Below are 21,087 nucleotides of genomic sequence, written 5' to 3'. Positions count from 1 at the left end.
GGGTATATCGATGCCGATTTCCAGTTGGATCCAGATAATAGAAAGTCTACATCTGGGTATGTTTTCACGATAGGATCGTGTGCTGCTTGCTGGAAAAGCAGCAAACAGGGGTCCACTGCAGACTCCACAACCGAGACCGAGTACATTGCCGCAAGTGAAGCTGCCAAGGAAGCCGTGTGGATGAAGAAGTTCATACACGAATTGGGAGCGATTCCATCCAGCACATCTCCCATCCCGTTGTTGTGTGACAACAATGGAGCGATCGCCCAGGCTAAAGAGCCTCGGGCTCACTCGAAGTCAAAGCACATCGAGAGAAAGTACCATGTACTGCGGGAGATCATTGGTAGAGGGGACGTCCTGATTCAGAAGGTAGCATCAGCGGATAATGTAGCAGACCCATTGACTAAGCCACTGACACAGAAGGTGTTTGAGAAACACGTGGAAAGTATGGGACTCCGGCTTGTACCAGATTGGACCTAAGTGCAAGTGGGAGCTGTTAGATAGTTTTTGTATGCCCTTATCTTCAATCTGATTTGATGTACTTTTGTTATTTAGTGGAAATAAATAAAGTGCATGTTTGATTCATGTTGTTTGGTTTAATTCTGTGTAAAACCCTAAAACTGGACATTTATATAGACTCGTGTTAGTTTTAAATGTTCAGAGCCGTTGGATAAGTCTGGGGAGATTTATCCTGCCAAGGCTGATACTGGTGTGCCACCAAGTGTTGGGATGGCCTGTCTCAGCCACCAGGGTAAGACCCGAGGCACATGCAGTATGGGATTACTTGAATCCTTGAACCGGACCAGATTTCCAATATTACCCTGGACCATGGAGATAGATGGGCGAAACTGGAAAGTTACACCTGACCCCTAGACTCGATTATGACACTTCACTAGGTGTTGGATCAGGCTGCCTTTGATATGCCAATCAGTGAGATCCTTAGCGGGGATCAAAACCTGGGTATGTTGGGGCAGTTTGAGAATTCATCTGAGTGAGTGATCATAGTGAGAGAATCAGCCACTTTGTCGGACAAAGGGTAATGATCAGGAATGCACTCTCTCTGATGGAAACCAAACTGCCGGCAGTTGATTTCAATCGTTGGAATTTTGTTTTGCAAAATTAATATATTTATATATATATGTACAGTTTCAAATTGTTTGCAAATGGTTTTAATTCTCGGGATCCATGTGAGAGGAGAGTGCGGCACTGTTCCTTGCAGCCGAGGGAGAGGTCCTCTCTTGTCGGGCAGTGCTTGATCATTAAGGGCAGAGAGGTTAAGTGTAAGACCATTGAGGATAATACCTGATGGGCTAATCTTGCACCTGCCCACAGTCCCTAGGTTTTTATAAGATGGCTTGGCCCAGGGACCACTTAATGTAAGTGTTGGGCCCATAGGGTCCATATGATGGACTCAAGGGGTTCATTGAGTTTTTCAGTGAATTCAGCGGGGCCTTGTATTAAAGGCTGGGCCGAACCCATGTGGCTGGTGTGTAGATCAATGCTTGGGTCCCACGCCATACAAAGAAGCCCAACTGGGCAGCAGATTGGGAAGTAATTAGACACTGAACACTTAATGGGCCAGAAGCCCATTTAGAGGTGGGCTGATATGATCACCCATCCTTGGGGCGAATCTGAGATTAATGTTAGTAAAAGGATTGGGCCTTTAGCCTTATCCACTCTTGGAGACCAAATTCAAATTAGATTTGAATCTGGTAACCTCCTGATAAGATCAGGAGTAAGCTAACTTTATCTGCAGATAGGATTAAGATTATCCCCTATCCAAATACTGATTTGGATTGGGATAACTCCTAATTAGGAGGATTCTTAATCAAGAAGAAAGGAGGAGAAACCCTAACCAAAAAAAAAAATGGAGAGAACTACAACAGATTTCGAATCAAGAAAAATTGCAAGAAAGGTTCTTGCGAATTGAGATCAGATCTCATACTCCAGAAAAAGAAAATAGGTAGTTCAGCCTTTTTGCCTTTAGAGTTCTCCTCCTGCTGCCGCCATCTCCTTTGCAAGATTAGATCTTTGCAGAAAAGAAAGTCAAGAAATCTGTTCTTGACATCAGTCTTGCAAGAAAGACTGAAATTGATTCAGTGTTTAGTGCTTCCAGACGTTACTTGCGAAGGATCCAGTGTGTAGGACGCACCCTGCTGGTTCTGTTCCATCCACAGCTGTGTCATCTTCAGCAAGAACGGATCTTGGAGCATTCTTTGGGCGTGAACACCAACTTTGGGAGATAATGCTTCTCCGGATCAAGTATATTCCTCCCATTTGTCTTTTGGTACAGATCTGGTTTGATTATGGTTCAAGTAGGATCCTTGAATATTGTATTCTAAATTTAGGGAATATGATTCCCAGTTGGGAGAAGGTAGGAAAATTTTTGAAATTCGCCCACCCATTCCGCAACCTTTATGGCATCCATTAGATGGATCCTACTGTTCTTTCAAGTTGATATGATTTTCCATTTTCTCTAAATATGATGGGTTTGTTTAATATAGAATATCGTGATTAGAGTTGTGATAAGCCCGGTTCCTATAGGTTATTGATTCCATCAAGCTTTTACTTTGAATTCTTTTAGACCGTTTTGAATGTATTGTGTGGATTGATCCAAGTTTGTTGGTTTGTTTGAGAAGGTCTAGGTTTCCATTTTAAATGATTTGAGTTATTTTACTACTTTGTCTTGCAATGTTGGATTAGGTTAAGTTAGTAAAGGGAGTTTAGTGTTCTAATACAGATTGTTAGTAGGTATAAATTTGGTTGATGATTGGTTGGTTGGTGGGGGCTTGGTTAGTTTTTGATAATGTTTAATTCGTTCTACTAGGTTTGGCCAAACGCAGTTTTGTGGTATTTAATTGAATGGTATGATTAGCCTTAGCAATATTTGATGTTTGCCAGATGGGTTTACCTATGTTGAGTTGGTTTCATATGTATCTGGATCGGTAGGTTTGAAAGTGAGTCCTCAAAAATTGTTTGCATCTACATTCTGCTTTGTTGTCTTTAATTTGTCTTTGTTTTGATATGTTAAATTTGTTTGGAAAATCTTAGGTTGTTTCAAGTTCATTTCAGCAACGTTTTGCATAGATAGTCTTCTTTAGATAATGTCTTGATAGCTTTGGCTGGATTTGTTAAATAATATGGATAACTTCTTACTAGGCATCTACCATATGTCTGAGAAAGTGGATTTATCGTATCTAGATATGATGGGTTCGTCTAAGGTAGAATACTGATTTTAGAGTTGTAATACGCTTGATTCTTATCGGTTGAGTTGACTATTTTTGGTTGCTGCTTTGAGTAGTTTAGTTCGTTTAAACGGTGGGATTGTTTGGATTGATATTTGTTTTTTGGCTTTCGTTTGATTTGAGTAGGACCGGTCTCATTTTCTAAAGGAGTTAATTTGATTTCCCATTTTCTCTAAATACGATGGGTTTGTTTAGTTTAGAATATAGTGACTAGAGTTGTAATATGTCCATTTCCTATAGGTTAAATTGATTTTGTCAAGCTTTTCCCTTGAATTCTATTAGACCGTTTAGAAGGTATTGTGTGGATTGATCCCGGTTTATTGGTTTGTTTGAGTAGGTCTAGGTTTCCTTTTTAAATGAGTTGTGTCATTTTCCTATTTTATCTTGGAATGTCGCATTCAGTTAAGTTAGTAAAGGGAGTTTAGTGTTCTAATGGGATTAGGAGAACCTCTCTTTAAGGCTATAAATAGAGGAGCAGGGCAAACCTCCAGTTCATCCATCAGTCTATTGATTTAAGAGAGAGGACAACATACAGTCTGACTGCTTCTGTCTTCTGCTCTTGCTTTCTCCTATTCCTGCCACCATACCAGTTTGATCTCCACCTGTGGAAGCGATCAAGAAGTGTTCTTGATATTACCTTTTGGTTGAAAAGTTAATCAAAAGTCGTGTTCACTAGTCCTTCATCAGATTCTTGCTGAAGAATCAGGTTCTTGCTGAAGAGTCATCTTGCTGATTCTGCTTCATCCTGCACCATGCCATCTTTGGTGGAAGCAGTATTTGGATCTTTCCTTGGGCATGAACACCTTCATTGGAGGTTATTGTTACTTTGTATCAGGTACAACCCTCCACTCCCTTTTGGTTTCAGATCTGGTCTGGTTTAGGTTCAAGATTGATCCTTGAAAATGCAGTTTTCTAAAATAGGGAATGTGATTCCCACGTGGGAAAGAGAACTTTTTGAAATTTTTCCCAACCTTCCTATAGGGTTTTGCCATCCATATGATGGATCTCTCATCCCTTTAGTTGTATCAGAGCCAGGTTCAAATTTTGAACCAAAACTAACCAGATCTGGAAACTGTGCAAATGGGCAGAAGGCATTATACCCGGTTTGTGCAGATTAACGATTTTCTAGGAAATCGGTTCCCAGATTTTGGGCAATTGATCTGAAATTAAATTTTTATAAATCTGAATTATATTTAAAATTGTTTTGCATATTTTTCTTGATTTTTGGGCTGTTCGTACGGTGGAGATCGAAATCTTTAGTGGCGCAAGAAATCTGCATTTTTGTTATTCTTTTACATTCTTGGTCAATAAATAATTTTTTTTTTTTATTTTAGACAGAATGTATAGGAATTCAATTTGATGTAATATTAATAGAAATTATGTTTTCTATTATATTTCATTCAAATTTGAAGAAGAAAATGCAAGGAGGAGATTTTCGCAGATTAGGGTTTGTCCATCTACGATTTACAGTTTTGAAAACTGCATGTTGCAATCTAACTTTTGTTTTGCAGGGTCGTAGTCCTACGAACAGCCCTCCTACTGATTCTTGAATGTCTTGCATCAGTTGTTTAATTTCAGATCATGTTCATGAATTAAATCTTGAATTAAAAATCAAACCTAAACCCATTCGAACCAGATTGGACCAAACTGGTTGGACCAAATCTGTGGTTCAATGGGGGCTGCTCTCAGCCGTAATTTTTCACTCATGGGTCCAGGAGTTGATGGTTAATTGCAAGATGCAATTCAGCCCAGACCTGTAAAACCTAGTTTTAATATGTTAAAACTGCTTTAGCACATTTCATCATAAAAGCTATATGTGTTAGACAGTGTGTGCCCATAGCTCCAATTAGAATGATGTACCTTATGACATTTAATGTAAATGAATAAAGTACATATTTGATTCATGTTATTGTAGTGTGTTTCTGTGTAATACCCTTAAACTGGACACATATGAGACTCATGTTAGTTTAGAATCTTCATAGCCATTGGATAGATCTGGGGAGATTTATCCTGCCAAGGCTTACACTGATGTGCCACCAAGTTGGTTGGGGTGGCGAGTCTCAGCTACCAGGGTGAGACCTGAGGTACATGCAGTGTGGGTTTTCTTGAAACCCTGAACCGGACCAGAATTCTAGTATTGCCCTGGACCTTGGAGACTGGTGGGCAAAACTGGAAAGTTACACCTGACCCCTAGACTCGATTATGATATTGCACTAGGTGTCGGATTGGGTTGTCTTTGATATGCCAATCAGCGAGATCCTTAGAGGGGGTCAAAACCTGGGTACGTTGGGACAATCTGAGAATTCATCTGAGTGGGTGATCATAGTGACAGGATCAACCCTTTTTTCAGACAAAGTGAGTGATCAGGGATGCACTCTCTCTGATGGAAACCAAAGCTGCCGGTAGCCGATTTCAACTGTTGAAATTTGTTTTGCAAAATATATTTATATACAGATATACATATATATATTATGGTTTCAAAATGTTTGCAAAATGTTTTAATTCCCGAGATCCATGTGAATAGAGAGTGCTGCACTGTTCCTTGCAGCTGAGGGAGAGGTTCTCTCTTGTCGAGCAGTGTTTGATCATTATGGGCTGAGAGGTTAAGTGTAAGACCATTGAGGGTAATGCCTGATGGGCTAATATTGCATCTTCCCACAGTCCTTGGGGTTTTATAAGGTGGCTTGATCCAAGAACCACTTAGTGTAAGTGTTGGGCCCATTAAGAGCTCATGGTGATGGGCTCAGGGGTTCACTCTCCATTATAGTGAATTCGGTTAGGCATTGTAATAGTGGCTAGGCTGAACCCATGTGGATAATGTGTAGATCAATGTTTGGGTCCCAGGCCGTACAAGGAAACCCAACTGGGTAGCAGTTTGGAGGTTGAAAGAGCACATGGATTTAATAGGCCTAAAGCCCAATTTGAACTAGTTTAATTTGATTAATTAAAGAGGGGCGGTTCTGGGATTTAGATCAGCAGATAGGATAAGGAGTTATCCCTATCCACTCAGAGAGTCCAGATCCAAATAGAGATTTGAATCAGGAAGCTCCTAATAAGATTATAATGGATATCGAGGGACTGGCCAAATGGCTCAAGCTAATACTCCCAAAAATTCTCAAGATCCTTTGCAAGGAATCAGTGGGCCAATGACAAGGGCAAGGACAAAGAGGATGAAAGAGGCTTTATAAGGCTTAATCATGAAAGTGCATGACAAAGAGGTTGTTCTAGAAGATTCTAAGACTGTTCTAGAAATGTACAAAGCTTCACCAAGGATAATCACCTATCTTTATGTGCAAGACGATGATCTTTATGTGCAAGAAGATGAGCAATGCTTTGATCTTGAAGAACAAAGCTTGGAATCTATGACATAAGATGTATTGATGGGCTTGGCGCATGGACATGATAAGAAAGGTCCAATTCGCATGCTAAGATGTATTGATGGGCTTGATGGGCTTGTTGGGCTTGTTTTGTCTTGTTTTGGTTTACTTTGACTTTTCTATGCTTAGTTGTCATTAGTTGTAGTCTTTTAGAAGGATTTCTATTTCAAAGCAAATTTGCTTTCCTAAATTAAAGAGATCCTCATTAGTTAGGAGTTTCCTTATAAGATTAGGAGTTTCTTAATAAGATAATGATGTTTACACGCCCATATAAAGGCCACAACTATGTAACACGAAAATCAATCAATAATATAGAGGTATTTTTAACAAGCTTAGCTTTACCTTTTTGTGTTCTTGGTAGAATACAATATCTTGACTAATCAAGGGAGTGATAAACCTTTGTGGCGTCTTCAAGATTGAGGTCTTTAAGGACTTAGTTTCCTTAAGGTTCTAATCTGGTCAACTACAACTTGTCTTCTAGCTTCTGGGTGTGCATAACAACTTGATTCAAGAGTTCCTAGAGCAGGTCATCTAGTGGGTTCTTATCACCTTCTAAAAGACTACAACTAATGACAACTAAGCATAGAAAAGTCAAAGTAAACCAAAACAAGACAAAACAAGCCCAACAAGCCCATCAATACATCTTAGCATGCGAATTGGGCCTTTTCTTATCATGTCTATGCGCCAAGCCCATCAATACATCTTATGTCATGGATTCCAAGCTTTGTTCTTTAAGATCCAAGCCTTGCTCATCATCTTGCACATAAAGATCATCGTCTTGCACATAAAGATAGGTGATTATCCTTTGAAGCTTTGTACACTTCTACAACAGTCTTAGAATCTTCTAGAACAGCCTCTTTATCATGCACTTTCATGATTAAGCCTTGTAAAGCCTCTTTCATCCTCTTTGTCATTGCCCTAGTCATTGGCCCACCGATTCCTTACAAAGGATCTTAAGAATTTTTGGGAGTATTAGCTTTAGCCATTTGGCCAACCCTTCGTCTCCATTATTCTCTCCTTCCTTGAAAGGATTCATCCTCGAATCACCTCTATCAAACAAAGATAAATCAAAAACATTAAAAGTCATTCTAACATTACCATAGTTGCTTGGCAATTCTAGCTTGTAAGCGTTGTCATTGATTTTTTCCAAGACTTGAAAATGTCCATTTCCTCTAGGCTGCAATTTTGATTTTCTTTCTGTAGGAAACCTCTCCTTACGCATGTGCACCCAAACCCAACCTCCAGGGTCAAAAACAACCTACAAACGTCCCTTATTAGCTTGCTTAGCATATTTCTCAATCTTCCTTTCAATGTTAGCCCGAATCTTGGCATATAAATCCTTCACAAACATTTCCTTTTCCTCACCATCAAGATTAGCATGTTCATTAGTAGACAAAGGTAAAATCTCCACAGGAGTTAAAGGATTAAAGCCATAAACAACTTCAAAAGGTGAAAAAGAAATAGTAGAACGAACAGATCTGTTATATGAAAACTCAATATGTGGCAAACACTTCTCCCACTGTCTTGCAATCATGACATTCTTAACCTAATTTTTTTCAGCAAATACACTCATTCCCTTGCTTTTCTCTCCAATTTTTCTCTCGGCCTCACTCTTTCCACTTGCACTTTTCCTCTCGGTCTCACTATTACACAGTTTTGTATGCCCTTAGCTCCAATCCAATTTGAAGAACTTTTGACATTTAGTGTAAATAAATAAAGTGCATGTTTGATTCATGTTGTTTGGTATATTTCTGTATAAGACCCTAAAACTGGACACTTATAGAGACTCGTGTTAGTTTTAAATGTTCACAGCCATTGGATAAGTTTGGGGAGATTTATCCTGCCAAGGCTAATACTGGTGTGCCACCAAGTGTTGGGATGGTTTGTCTCGGCCACCAGGGTAAGACCCAAGGCACATGCAGTATGGGATTACTTGAATCCATGAACCGGACCAGATTTCCAGTATTGCCTTGGACCTTGAAGACAGATGGGAAAAACTGGAAAGTTACACCTAACCCCTAGACACGATTATGACACTTCACTAAGTGTCGGATCGGGTTGTCTTTGATATGCCAATCAGTGAGATCCTTAGCGGGGGTCAAAACCTGGGCATGTTGGGGCAGTCTGAGAATTCATCTGAGTGAGTGATCATAGTGACAGGATCAGCCCCTTTGTCGGACAATGGTAATGATCGGGAATGCACTCTCTTTGATGGAAACCAAATTGCCGGCAGTTGATTTCAATCGTTGAAATTTTGTTTTGCAAAATTAATATATATAAATGTATATGTACGGTTTCAAAAGGTTTGCAAATGGTTTTAATTCCCGGGATCCATGTGAGTAGAGAGTGTGGCACTGTTCCTTGTAGCCAAGGGAGAGGTCCTCTCTTGTCGGGCAATGCTTGATCATTAAGGGCTGAGAGGTTAAGTGTAAGACCATTTAGGATAATACCTGATGGGCTAATCTTGCACCTGCCCATAGTCCCTAGGTTTTATAAGATGGCTTGGCCCAGGGACCACTTAATGTAAGTGTTGGGCCCATAGGGTCCATGTGATGGGCTCAAGGGGTCATTGAGCTTTTTAGTGAATTCGGCTGGGCCTTGTAATAAAGGCTGGGCCGAACCCATGTGGCTGGTGTGTAGATCAATGCTTGGGTCCCACGCCATACAAAGAAGCCCAACTGGACAGCAAATTGGAAACTAGTTAAACACTGAACACTTAATGGGCCAAAAGCCCATTACGAGCTGGGCTGATATGATCACCCATCTATGGGGCGAATCTGAGATTAATGTTAGTAAAAGGATTGGGCTTTTGACCTTATCCACTCTAGGAGACCAAATTCAAATCAGATTTGAATCTGGTAACCTCCTGATAAGATCAAGAGTAAACTAACTTAATCTACAGATAGGATTAAGATAACCCCTATCCAAATATTGATTTGGATTGGGATAATTCCTAATTAGGAGGTTTTCTTAATCAAGAAGAAAGGAGGAGAAAACCAATTTTTGAAAATATCAGATTTTGAACCAAGGGTTTTACAGTTAGGAAGAAAGCTTTTTGTGTACAGAGATTAGATCTCACAAAACTCCAGAGAGAAGAAAAGCTGTTCAGCCATCTTCGTCCCAGGAGTTCTCCTCCAGCCGCCACCAGCCCCTCTTCCAAGGTTCGATCTTTGCAGAAGAAAGAAGTTAATAAATTAGTTCTTGACATCAGTCTTGCAGAAAAGACTGAAAAGGATTCGGTGTTCAAAGTTTCCAATGGGTTCTTGCGAAGGATCCAATGTGTAGGACGCACCCTACTGGTTCCGTTCCATCCACAGCTGTGTCATCTTCAGCAAGAGAAGATCTTGGTGTCTTCTTTGGGCGTGAACACCAACTTTGGGAGATACTGCTTCTCCGGATCAGGTATAATCCTTCCTATTTCTTTTGGTTCACATCTGGTTTGATTATGGTTCAAGTAGAATCCTTGAATATTGTATTCTAAATTTAGGGAATATGATTCCCAGTTGGGAGAAGGTAGGAAAATTTTTGAAATTCGCCCACCCATTCTGCACCCTTCATGGCATCCATAGATGGATTCTACCATTCTTTCAGTGGTATTAGAGCCATAGGTTCGAATCTTGAACCATAAGAAAATCAGATCTGAACCTACGCAGATGGACAGAAGATGTTCTGCCAAGATTTGCGCAGATTGTTTTCTTTATTTCAAGAAATTGTTTCTTGTTAAGTGCAATTGATCTAAAATTAATTTATGTTAAATCCAAAATTTATTTAGAATTCTTTATTTATTTTGATTTGATGGACTATTCGTACCTGGAGATCGCAGTACAGATTGGGCGCAGATGGTCTGTGCACCCTTTTTTTCCTTTTTATTCATTTATTTTATTCAATTCGGTCTGTAAATAATTTTTTTTTATTTTTCTAGACTGAATGTATGGGATTTGATCAAGAATGTAATTAATTAATAGAAATAGGATTTCTATTAATTTTATTTATTTTCTTGATTAAAGAAGAAGGAAGAAGAAGGCGGCGCTGGAGATTTGTAGATGGAGAAATCGTTCTCTGCAATTTGCAGTTTGTGAAACTGCAACCCTAGTGATTAACCTCTGTTTTGCAGGTGGTGCGAACAGTCCATAGTTGATTTGTGTTTGTCTAAAATCAAAATTATTAATTTCAGATCTTTCATGAATTAATTCTTGAACTAAAAATCAGTTTCGGACAATTTCGGACTAGATTGGACCAAAACTGTTTGGACCGAATCTGGGGTTTGAAAGGGACTATTTTTCAGTGCATTTTTCCTCATACTTTCGTTTAAATCTGATGTTCAATTACAGGGATTAATTCGGCCCACCTGTAAAGCCTAGTTTTAAAAGGATTAAAACAGCAAAAGCCCACACTTGTGAAAAAAGCTGTATGGGCCGAACTGCTAACTGCGATTCAGCCCATACACCTAGTAGACATTAATTGTTAATGTTATGGATTTCAAATGGGCCATTTAATGGGCTTTACAGCAGTTGATTGATTGGATCAATTCCTTCCTTTTCATGTGATGATTGGATGTTTGATGTGCTGCGACCATGGGCCATAAGCACTTGGCCCATGATGACTCGTTAGTGGCTCTTGCGCACACCATGGCTGAATGCACATCATTGCCATGGTGTCCCTTAAGGTCATTGGATGACCTTTCCTTTTTTGGTGAGCCCCACAACCCTAAAAAGGGATGCGTACGGAACCCCTAGCCGATTAAGGCCCACCATAAATCTGACTTTATGAAAGTCAGTGGGAGCCACTTTGGTTTGACCTAAATTAGAACTAGGGCGTAACTTTGTTCCCTCCAACAAATATGAATGCATGTGAAAGGGAGATCCATATGATGGACTCTCTAAAGGCCTTCCGTCATTAGCACAATGATGGGTCCATCAGTAATGAGAAAACGCACCATAAAATTGGGCTATCCATTTGCTGTTGGATCTGTTAGAGTGTTTAATAAGATGATAGGGATGCCATAGACCGATGTGGGAGGGGCTTCACTAGAAAATGGGAACTCTCTCACGGTACCTTGGCGTAACCTGAATATGATGGGTGGGCACTCACTAGATAGAAAGGTTTACCTGAAAACGGCTCTGAACCTTGTCTAACAGAGGCCAAAGGGAAACTCATCTGATGAGTGGATATGATCCGTCAAAGAAAGGTGGTGGGGTTATGCAGCTGAAACAGTTGGCTTCATGCACCCCATTTCATCGTCTCCATCACTGATAAAGGAGGGAAATCTCAGAGATGAATAAATGGGAATGGAACATAGATTAAAAGCCATATCTATGTAGGTAACTTGAATCAAACTAAGGTTGTGGACTAATGATTTTGTTGTTTTATCAAAAAATGGCAAACGATCAATTCGCAAAGCTTCTAGATGATAACAAGCTTAAGGGCCCAAACTATGCCAACTGGTACAGAAATCTTATGCTGGTCCTAACTTCTGAAAAGTTAGATAAGGTGGTGAAAAATCCTGCCCCAGAGCGTCCGGGTGATAGGGCTTCTGAGGCCCGTAGGAGGGACTACCAAGATTGGGAGGATAAGAACTCCCTAGCCACTGCTTTGTCATTGCCTCACTAGACAACTCAATACAGAGGCAGTTCGATCAGATCGAACTAGCCAAGGACATATTGGACAGTCTAAAGACAATGTATGAAGAACAGAACCGTTATACTCGACAGAAGATCCTAAAACTGTTTATGACTGTGCAGATGTCCAAGGGGCAGAAAGTTCATGACCATTGTTTTCGGATGATGGGTTACATTAACGAACTCGAAGCCCTTGGATCCGAGCTAGATCTTGGCATGCAAGTGGATGCCATCTTGAATTCTTTGCCCTCTTCCTTCAATGCATTCACAATGAACTACAACATGAATAAGCTAAATGTCAGCGTCCAGGAACTCAACAATATGTTGTAGAGGGCCGAGGATCTACTAAAGAAGGATGAGCCTGTGGTTATGCTTGCTGAAGCTAACAAATCGGGAAAGAAAAAGAGAAAGGCAAAGAAGCCCCATAAGAAAGCTGTCAAACCCAAGAAGCAGAAGAAAAACAAGGCATCTGATGTCTGTCACTTCTGCAAGCAGACTGGCCATTGGAAGAGGAACTGTCCTGCCTACCTGGAATCTAAGAAAGGTAACGTCAAAACTTGTGTCATAGAAACTAATATGTTAGTTACTTCTGTGTCCTGGTGTGTTGACTCTGGGGCTTCAACTCATGCGTGTAACTCACTGCATGGGTTCAAAGTTAGCAGAAGATTGAGTGAAGGCGAAGTGACACTATTCTTGGGAACGACTGCAAGTGTTGCAGCTGCGGCAATAGGAACCGTAGAATTAGTATTTAGAGAAGGAGCGCTTGTACTTAAAGTTTGTCTTTATGTACAAAACTTGAGAAGAAATTTAATTTCTATTTATAAACTGTGTGCTGATGGATATACTATTTATTTTAGTAATATGATTATTGTTAAATGGAATAACAAATTCATCGCATGCAGGGAACTGGAGAACGGTCTCTATGTTCTACATCCTTCTCTGGAAACTAACTTAACCGAAACTACGTCGGTTGAAAATCCCAAGAAAAAGAATCGTGATACAATAAATCCCACGTGCCTCTAGCATTACCGACTTGGCCATATCGGTGTTGATCGAATCACAAGGCTGATAAAGGATGGTCCTTTGGATTTTCTAACCATAGAAAATCTTCCCACTTGTGAGCCTAGCCTTCTAGGTAAGATGACTAAGTGGCCATTTGACGGTAAGCCTAAAAGATCTGCAGGCACACTTGACCTAATACATACTGATGTATGTGGTTCCCTGAGTGTTAGGAAATGAAATCAACACGTGTATTTCATCACATTTACAGATGATTTTTCACGATATGGTTACATATACCTAATGAGGCACAAGTTTGAATCCTTTGAAAAGTTCAAAGAGTTCAGACAGGAAGTCGAGAAACAGTTAGGGAGAGAAATTAAGGCCATTCGATCAGATCGATGTGGCAAGTATCTCTCTGACAAATTCAGAGACTACTTAAAGGTCAATGGGATATTGTCACAATTAGCTCCTCCTACCACACCTCAACTCAATGGTGTTTCAGAGAGGAGGCATAGGACCTTGTTGAACATGGTCTGGTCACTTCTCGTCCACTCAGAATTACCCACATCCTTTTGGGGATATGCATTAGAGGCTGCTATCTATGTACTGAATCGGGCTCCAACCAAACCGGTTTCAAAGACTCCATATGAACTATGCACTGGAAGAAAGCCAAGTGTAAGACACTTGAAGATTTGGGGTTGTCCTGCACACGTTAAAAGAACAAGTGCGGACAAGTTGAAATCCAAAACCAGTCATTGCCTATTTATAGGCTACCCAAAAGATTCAGTGGGTTATCTATTCTATGACCCAAGTGAGCAGAAAGTGTTATGCAGTCGAAATGCCCAATTCTTAAAAACCGAATACATCTTGGACACCCATCGTCAGAAAATAGTTCTTGATGAGGAGAGCTCAGGTGCAATTGGAGATGTCCCACAGGCTCCAGGTAGTGACCAACCTAGAAGATCCACTTGGGTATCAAGGCCACCAGCCCGATATGGTTATGACTAGGATAGTTACCTGATGAAAGCCTTGACTAGTGAAGAGGATCCCGTGACTTACGTGGAAGCTATGTTAGACATAGATTCCTAGAAGTGGGTGGAGGCCATGAGAGCTAAGATGGACCATTGGAGACCAGTGGAGTATGGACTCTAGTAGATCCGCCCTTCAGGGTAAAAGCAATTGGTTGCAAATGGATCTACAAGAGGAAGAAGGGCCCCGATGGCAGGATTGTTTTAGACAGTTTTGTATGCCTTTAGCTTAAATCAAGATGATGTACTTTATGAGTTTATTGTAAATAAATAAAAGTGCATATTTGATTCATGTTCCCTTGTCATGTTTCTGTGTAATACCCTTAAATCGGACACTTAATGAGACTCGTGTTAGTTTAGAATGTTCACAGCCAGTGGGTTGGTCTAGGGAGACCTATCCTGACAAGGCTGACACTGTGGTGCCACCAAGTCGGTTGGGGTGGCCTGTCTCAGCTGCCACGGTGAGACCCTAAGCACATACAGTGTAGGATTAATTGAACCTTTGAACTGGAATAGATTTCCAGTATTGCCCTAGACCTTGGAGATTGATGGGCAAAACTGGAAAGTTACACCCGACCCCTAGACTCGATTATGATACTGCACTAGGTGTCGGATTAGGCTGTCTTTGATGTACCAATCAGTGAGATCCTTAGCGGAGGTCAAAACCTGGGTATGTTGGGATAGTCTGAGAATTCATCTGAGTGGGTGATCATAGTGACAGGATCAGCCCCTTTGTCGGACAAAGGTAATGATCGGGGATGCACTCTCACTGATGGAAACCAAAACTGCCAACAACCGATTTCAACCGTTGAGTTTTGTTTTGCAAAATATATTTTATATGAGATATAAAAGTATATATATATATATATAAGGTTTCAAAATGTTTGCAAGAAGGTTTTAATTCCCGGGATCCATATAAGCAGAGAGTGCAACATTGTTCCTTGAAGCCGAGGGACAGGTCATCTCTTCTCGGGTAGTGTATGATCATTATGGGCTGAGAGGTTAAGTGTAAGAACATTGAGGATAATACCTGATGGGCTAATCTTGCATCTGCCCACAGTCCCTGGGTGTTACAAGGTGGTTTGGCCCAGGGACCACTTAGGGTAAGTGTTGGGCCCATAGAGCCCATCTGATGGGTTTTAGCAGGTGCACTGTCCATAACAGTGTATTCGGCCAGGCCTTGTAACAAAGGCTGTGCCGAACCCATGTGGCTGATGTGTAGATCAATGTTAAGGTCCCACGCATACAAGGAAGCCCAACTGGGCAGCAGTTTGGAAGGCTAAATGAATACATAAACTTAAATGGGCCTTAAGCCCATTTCGAACTGGGCTAATTTGATTAGTCATGATGTGTGGCTCATTGTGACACTAGCAAGTACACTAGCCGTTCAAGTAATAAAGTAGTGAGTGAAGTATCATTCCCACGAGGATTTAGGAAACAAGTATCAATACTAAATTGAGTACTTCTTATCTGATTAACAAATAAATCAAAACTTTAATGAAAGCTAAAAATCCTAAATTAAAATCTATCTAAATCATTGGTCCAATTGCCTTCAAATCAGGTTAGAAGAGTAAGCAGTAAATTTCAATCTCAGAATTCAGCAATCTATCAATTTGGATCATTCAAATAAATCATAATTGAGCCTTGGTTTGGTGAAACCCCAAGGTCATGAACAGCCTCTCTCAAGCACATGTTCGTCCTATGCATGAGTGACAATTCTTCTATCTCTAACAAGAATCTAATCCTCATGTATGTATTTCTTCAAACACTTCTAAGGCATCAATTCAAAACTGAATTGATCACCAACTGAATTGTGCAAGTTATCTCTAATCTTGCATCCAATTCAGTTCTTGAATAGTAGATCTGAATTCCTAGAGTCTCTCTCAAGCACTCTAGGAATTCCAAGCTTTAGATCCATTCGGCCAATCTAAAAATTGCAGATCTGAATTCTCTTTCAAGCAATTCAGATCTTGCAATCTCAGATATGAGAATTCAGATCTGAGTTTTGAAGGTTAGTTGGCCGAATTAATCTACAAAAACACCCTTATTCAAGAAACTCCAAGTACAATTCATGACCAATCAAATGAATAAAAAAGAATTAGATTGCTGAACTGAAATTTTACAAGCTGAAATACATCAAGGAAGAATGGAAGAAGGAGAAAGAAGAAAGAAAATATAACAAAGAAACATAATTCAAATTAAAGGAGAATGAAACTACAATTGAGTTATTACAAATGATCTTTGAATCACAAATCTCCAATTTCGAACTCACCTTCTCTTCTAGTTTGCTTGTCTTGAACTTCCTTCAGCCCTTCTTCTTCTTCTTCCTTGCGCCTAGCCTTCTTCTCTTCTCTTCTCTCAAGGTGGCCGAACCTCTAAGAGTGGGAGAGCCTTCCTCTCAAGCAATTGAACACCTCTCCCCCCTCCTAGAGGCCTCCTTATATAGTTTTTCAAGGGGGCTCTTGCCCCTTCTTGAAGCCTCTAGAATGGGGTGTATTACACCCCTTTCTTGAGCTTTCTAGAGCTCTCTTGAAAGCTTCGTAAGGGCTGCTATTTGGGCTGCACTTGGGCTCTCTCTTAGCACATGATAGCTATACATTGAGCTGCTCTTTTGGGCTAAGAATGAGCCTTCCTTGCTGGGCCAAATTCTACTCTTAGCTAGGCTTTCTTTTCTTCGGTTTTCTCAAGGAATGCACTTGCTCTTCTTGGGCCGAAGTGCTCTCTCTTGCTTCCACAACCGGGCTGGGCTGGATTTGATCTTTTTGAACCTTCTTTTCTTGCCTTTTTCCTTCATTTTCTTGGATTAATTACCCTTGAAACTTATTCTTATCATTAAGCTAAATTAAGGCAAAAATTAATAAAACCGGCATAAAAATCCATGCTAAAGTCCTCAAAAATTATAGATAAATTGTAGGTTCATCAAATACCCCCACACTTAAGCTTTTGCTTGTCCTCAAGCAAAAACATCAGCCATAAACTGAACATTCCCCCCCTTTTTGTTTTTACCATTTACCTGGTGAACTTTTTAAGATAGAAATGCATTGATTAGTCGGGGAACTTTTGTAAGTGCTCAGCTCTTATTCTTGTAAATTACCATTTAACATAAGTATAAGATCCAAGGAAAAGAGAATATGAATTTCATCATAATCTAGCCTTCACTCCTAATTCATATATAAATCAGCTCCTTAACTGTCAAGGTTAATAATCAAATTTCATTACGTTTCACATCTGTAACTAAATCTCAATGAGAGTTCAACTTTAGAGTGCCCCTTTGAACCTCAGTTGTCACTACAATTACTTATTTCTAAGGGTGAGTGCATCTTATGCTCCATCTCACCCTTTTCTTCTTCTTTTTTCCGGTGTGAGTGCATTTTATGCTCCATTTCACACACTTTTCTCTCTTTTTAACTTTTTTTTTTTTTGGTGTGAGTGCATCTTATGCTCCATCTCACACTGGTCACTTACTTGAGGTAGGTAAATAGGACTCATGTTTCGAGCTGCTAGTTTTAATATTCAGCTCAAAATAGTGGAGTCGATTTGGGCTTTTGTCATTCTTTGCAATTATTGAACCTCAAGAATCAGCACTTCAGATGTGCACTAGCTCTCTTGATCATTAACCATGAAATCAAGGGCTTCCATACACTTGAAGATAGTTAGGGCAAGTCATGTTGAAAGGCATATTCAGCTCCCCTTTTCTCATCCATATATCAAATTGAGTCATTCACAAGAATAAAAACTTAACAAGTACAACAGTCTCCCTCAACTTATTGAAATCCTTCTTAAAAATCATCAAATAGATAGTAATGAACTTGAGGAGTTCCAATCTTTTTTTTTTTGGTTATGTCATTGCCTGCATATGTGTGTTGGGGTGAATGAGGTGCATGGTTTCAGCCCCCATACCCTAGCCTCGGGCTCACTCCCCCACACTTAAGATGAACATTGTCCTCAATGTTCGTAGTGTTAGGGAATCACACTTGCTAGAGCAAACTGAAGAAAAGAAATGGATGAACTGAGTCCTTAAAGAATTGGAATTTTGAGAAAAAGAACTTTATTTTACTAACTAATATTCTAAAAAGATAAATGACAAAAAGATAACTTAACCTGTTCATGAGCAAGCATAAAAGATTATTGGTTATCAAGATAAACAGTGGATGGAGGGGGTACAGTACCGCCCATTAAATATGGTTTCAGGCGCTGACCATTTACTTTAAATGTGCCCTGAACCGGGTGGGTGAGTTCTATAGCCCCATGGGGAAAAACCTGTGAAATGGTAAAAGGTCTAGACCACCTGGATCTCAGCTTACCTGGAAACAAGCGGAGATGGGAATTATATAACAATACATGTTGGCCTACATAAAAATCCTGTCTCAGCAAGTTCTTATCATGCCAGTTTTTTATTCTTTCTTTATAAACTTTGGCATTCTCATAGGCGGCAAGTCTAAATTCATCCAATTCATTCAATTGCAACCGCCTTTTAGCCCTTGTGGCCTGAATGTCAAAATTTAAGAATTTAAGAGCCCAATAGGCCTTGTTTTCTAATTCAACTGGTAAATGGCATGCTTTACCAAAGACCAATCTGTAGGGGGACATGCCAATGGGTGTCTTAAATGCAGTTCTGTATGCCCATAATGCATCATCTAATTTGATGGACCAATCTTTTCTGGTAGATGCTACGGTCTTTTCCAGAATTCTTTTGAGTTCCCTATTAGCCAACTCCACTTGGCCACTAGTTTGAGGGTGATAAGGGGTAGCTAATTTATGTGTAATTCCATATTTCTACATTAACCTTTCAAATTGGCTATTGCAGAAGTGAGTTCCCCTATCACTAATTATAGCTCGCGGAGTGCCAAATCGGGAGAATAGCTTCTTTAGGAAGTGTACCACCCTTCTTGAGTCATTTGTGGGTAAAGCCATGGCTTCTACCCATTTGGATACATAGTCAACTGCAACGAGGATGTACTTATTACCAAAAGAATTCGGGAAAGGTCCCATGAAATCTATACCCCAAACATCAAAGATTTCACATATCAAAATATTGGAAAGGGGCATTTCATTCCATCGGGAAATGTTTCCCGATCTTTGGCATTTGTCACATGTGGATACATACCTATGGGCATCTTTGAAAAGTGTGGGCCAATAAAAACCTGATTGCAAAACCTTGGCTGCAGTGCGACTATCTCCAAAATGACCTCCTGCTTCTTTATCATGGCAAAATTGGAGTACCGACTCCATCTCCTCCTCAGGGACACATCTCCTTATGATCTGATTTGCACACAATTTATACAAAAAGGGTTCCTCCCACAGATAGTATTTTACATCAGAAAGAAATTTCTTTTTCTATTGATATGAAAGGTTAGGAGGAAGGACTTGTGCAGCTAGATAATTAGCAAAATCAGCATACCAAGGATATGAGTATTTCTGCATTGAGTACAGCTGCTCATCTGGAAATTCTTCTTAAATGTTGTTGGTTATCTTCTCTTTTGAGCTTACCTTGTCCAACCGGGAGAGATGGTCAACAGCTAGGTTTGCAGCACCCTTCATGTGTCTAATCTCAATGTCAAACTCTTGCAATAAAAGGATCCACCTGATCAGTCTTGGTTTTGAGTTTTGCTTGGTAAGCAAGTGCCTTAATGCCGAGTGATCTATGTAGACAACAACCTTGGATAATATTAGATATGAACGAAACTTGTCATGTGCAAATATTACTGCTAGCAGCTCCTTTTCTGTGGTGGTGTAATTGAGTTGGGGTCTAGTCAAGGCTCTGCTAGCATAGTAAATTGGCTGAAAATGTTCATTCTTTGTCCTAAAATAGCTCCTATAGCAGAATCACTCGCATCACACATTAATAAAAATGGGAGGGTCCAATCTGGTGCTACCATGATAGGTGCATGGATCAATTTGTCTTTCAAGATGTTGAAAGCATGAAGGCATTTAGTTGAAAATTCAAAAGTCACTTCTTTTTGAAGCAAGGTAGATAATGGCTTTGCAATTTTTGAGAAATCCTTAATAAACCTCCTATAGAATCCGACATGTCCTAAGAAACTTCTCAAAGAACGAACAGATGTTGGGGGTGGCAGTTTTTCAATTGCCTCCACCTTGGCCTTGTCAACTTCTATACCTCTTTGAGAGATCTTGTGTCCAAGCACTATGCCTTCTTGCACCATAAAATGACATTTCTCCCAATTCAACACAAGATGTGTTTCTTTGCATCTAGTAAGCATCTGTTCCAGATTATTCAAACATGCATCAAACGAAGAGCCAAAAACTGAAAAACCATCCATAAAGATCTCAATAAAATTTTCAACCATATCAGAAAATATAGACATCATACATCACTGAAAGGTAGCTGGGGCATTGCATAACCCAAAGGGCATCCTTCGGTATGCAAAGGTTCCATATGGGCAAGTAAAAGAGGCCTTTTCTTGATCTTCTGGTGCAATTGGTATCTGGTTATACCCTGAATATCCATCCAAGAAACAATAATACTCATGCCCGGCTAGCCTCTCCAACATTTGGTCCATAAATGGGAGAGGGAAATGGTCCTTCCAGGTGGCTTCATTTAATTTTCTATAGTCAATACACACACGCCATCCGGTGACGGTTCTAGTAGGGATGAGTTCATTTTTCTCATTTGGAACAATAGTCATACTCCCTTTACCACTTCTTTCATGTTGGGGTTCAGGCGCCTTTGGGGCTGAACGGAAGGCTTGCTGTCCTCTTCCATCAAAATTCTGTGAGTGCAGATTGATGGATTAATGCCTTTGATATCTTCTACCTTCCAAGCTATAGCATTTTTGTGTTCCCGCAGCACTCTTAA

The sequence above is a fragment of the Nelumbo lutea genome, chromosome 7, assembly GCF_056320005.1.
Source record: "Nelumbo lutea isolate HS-2025 chromosome 7, American lotus-T2T, whole genome shotgun sequence".
Taxonomy (NCBI): Eukaryota; Viridiplantae; Streptophyta; class Magnoliopsida; order Proteales; family Nelumbonaceae; genus Nelumbo; species Nelumbo lutea.
This window is presented reverse-complemented; position numbering follows the sequence as displayed.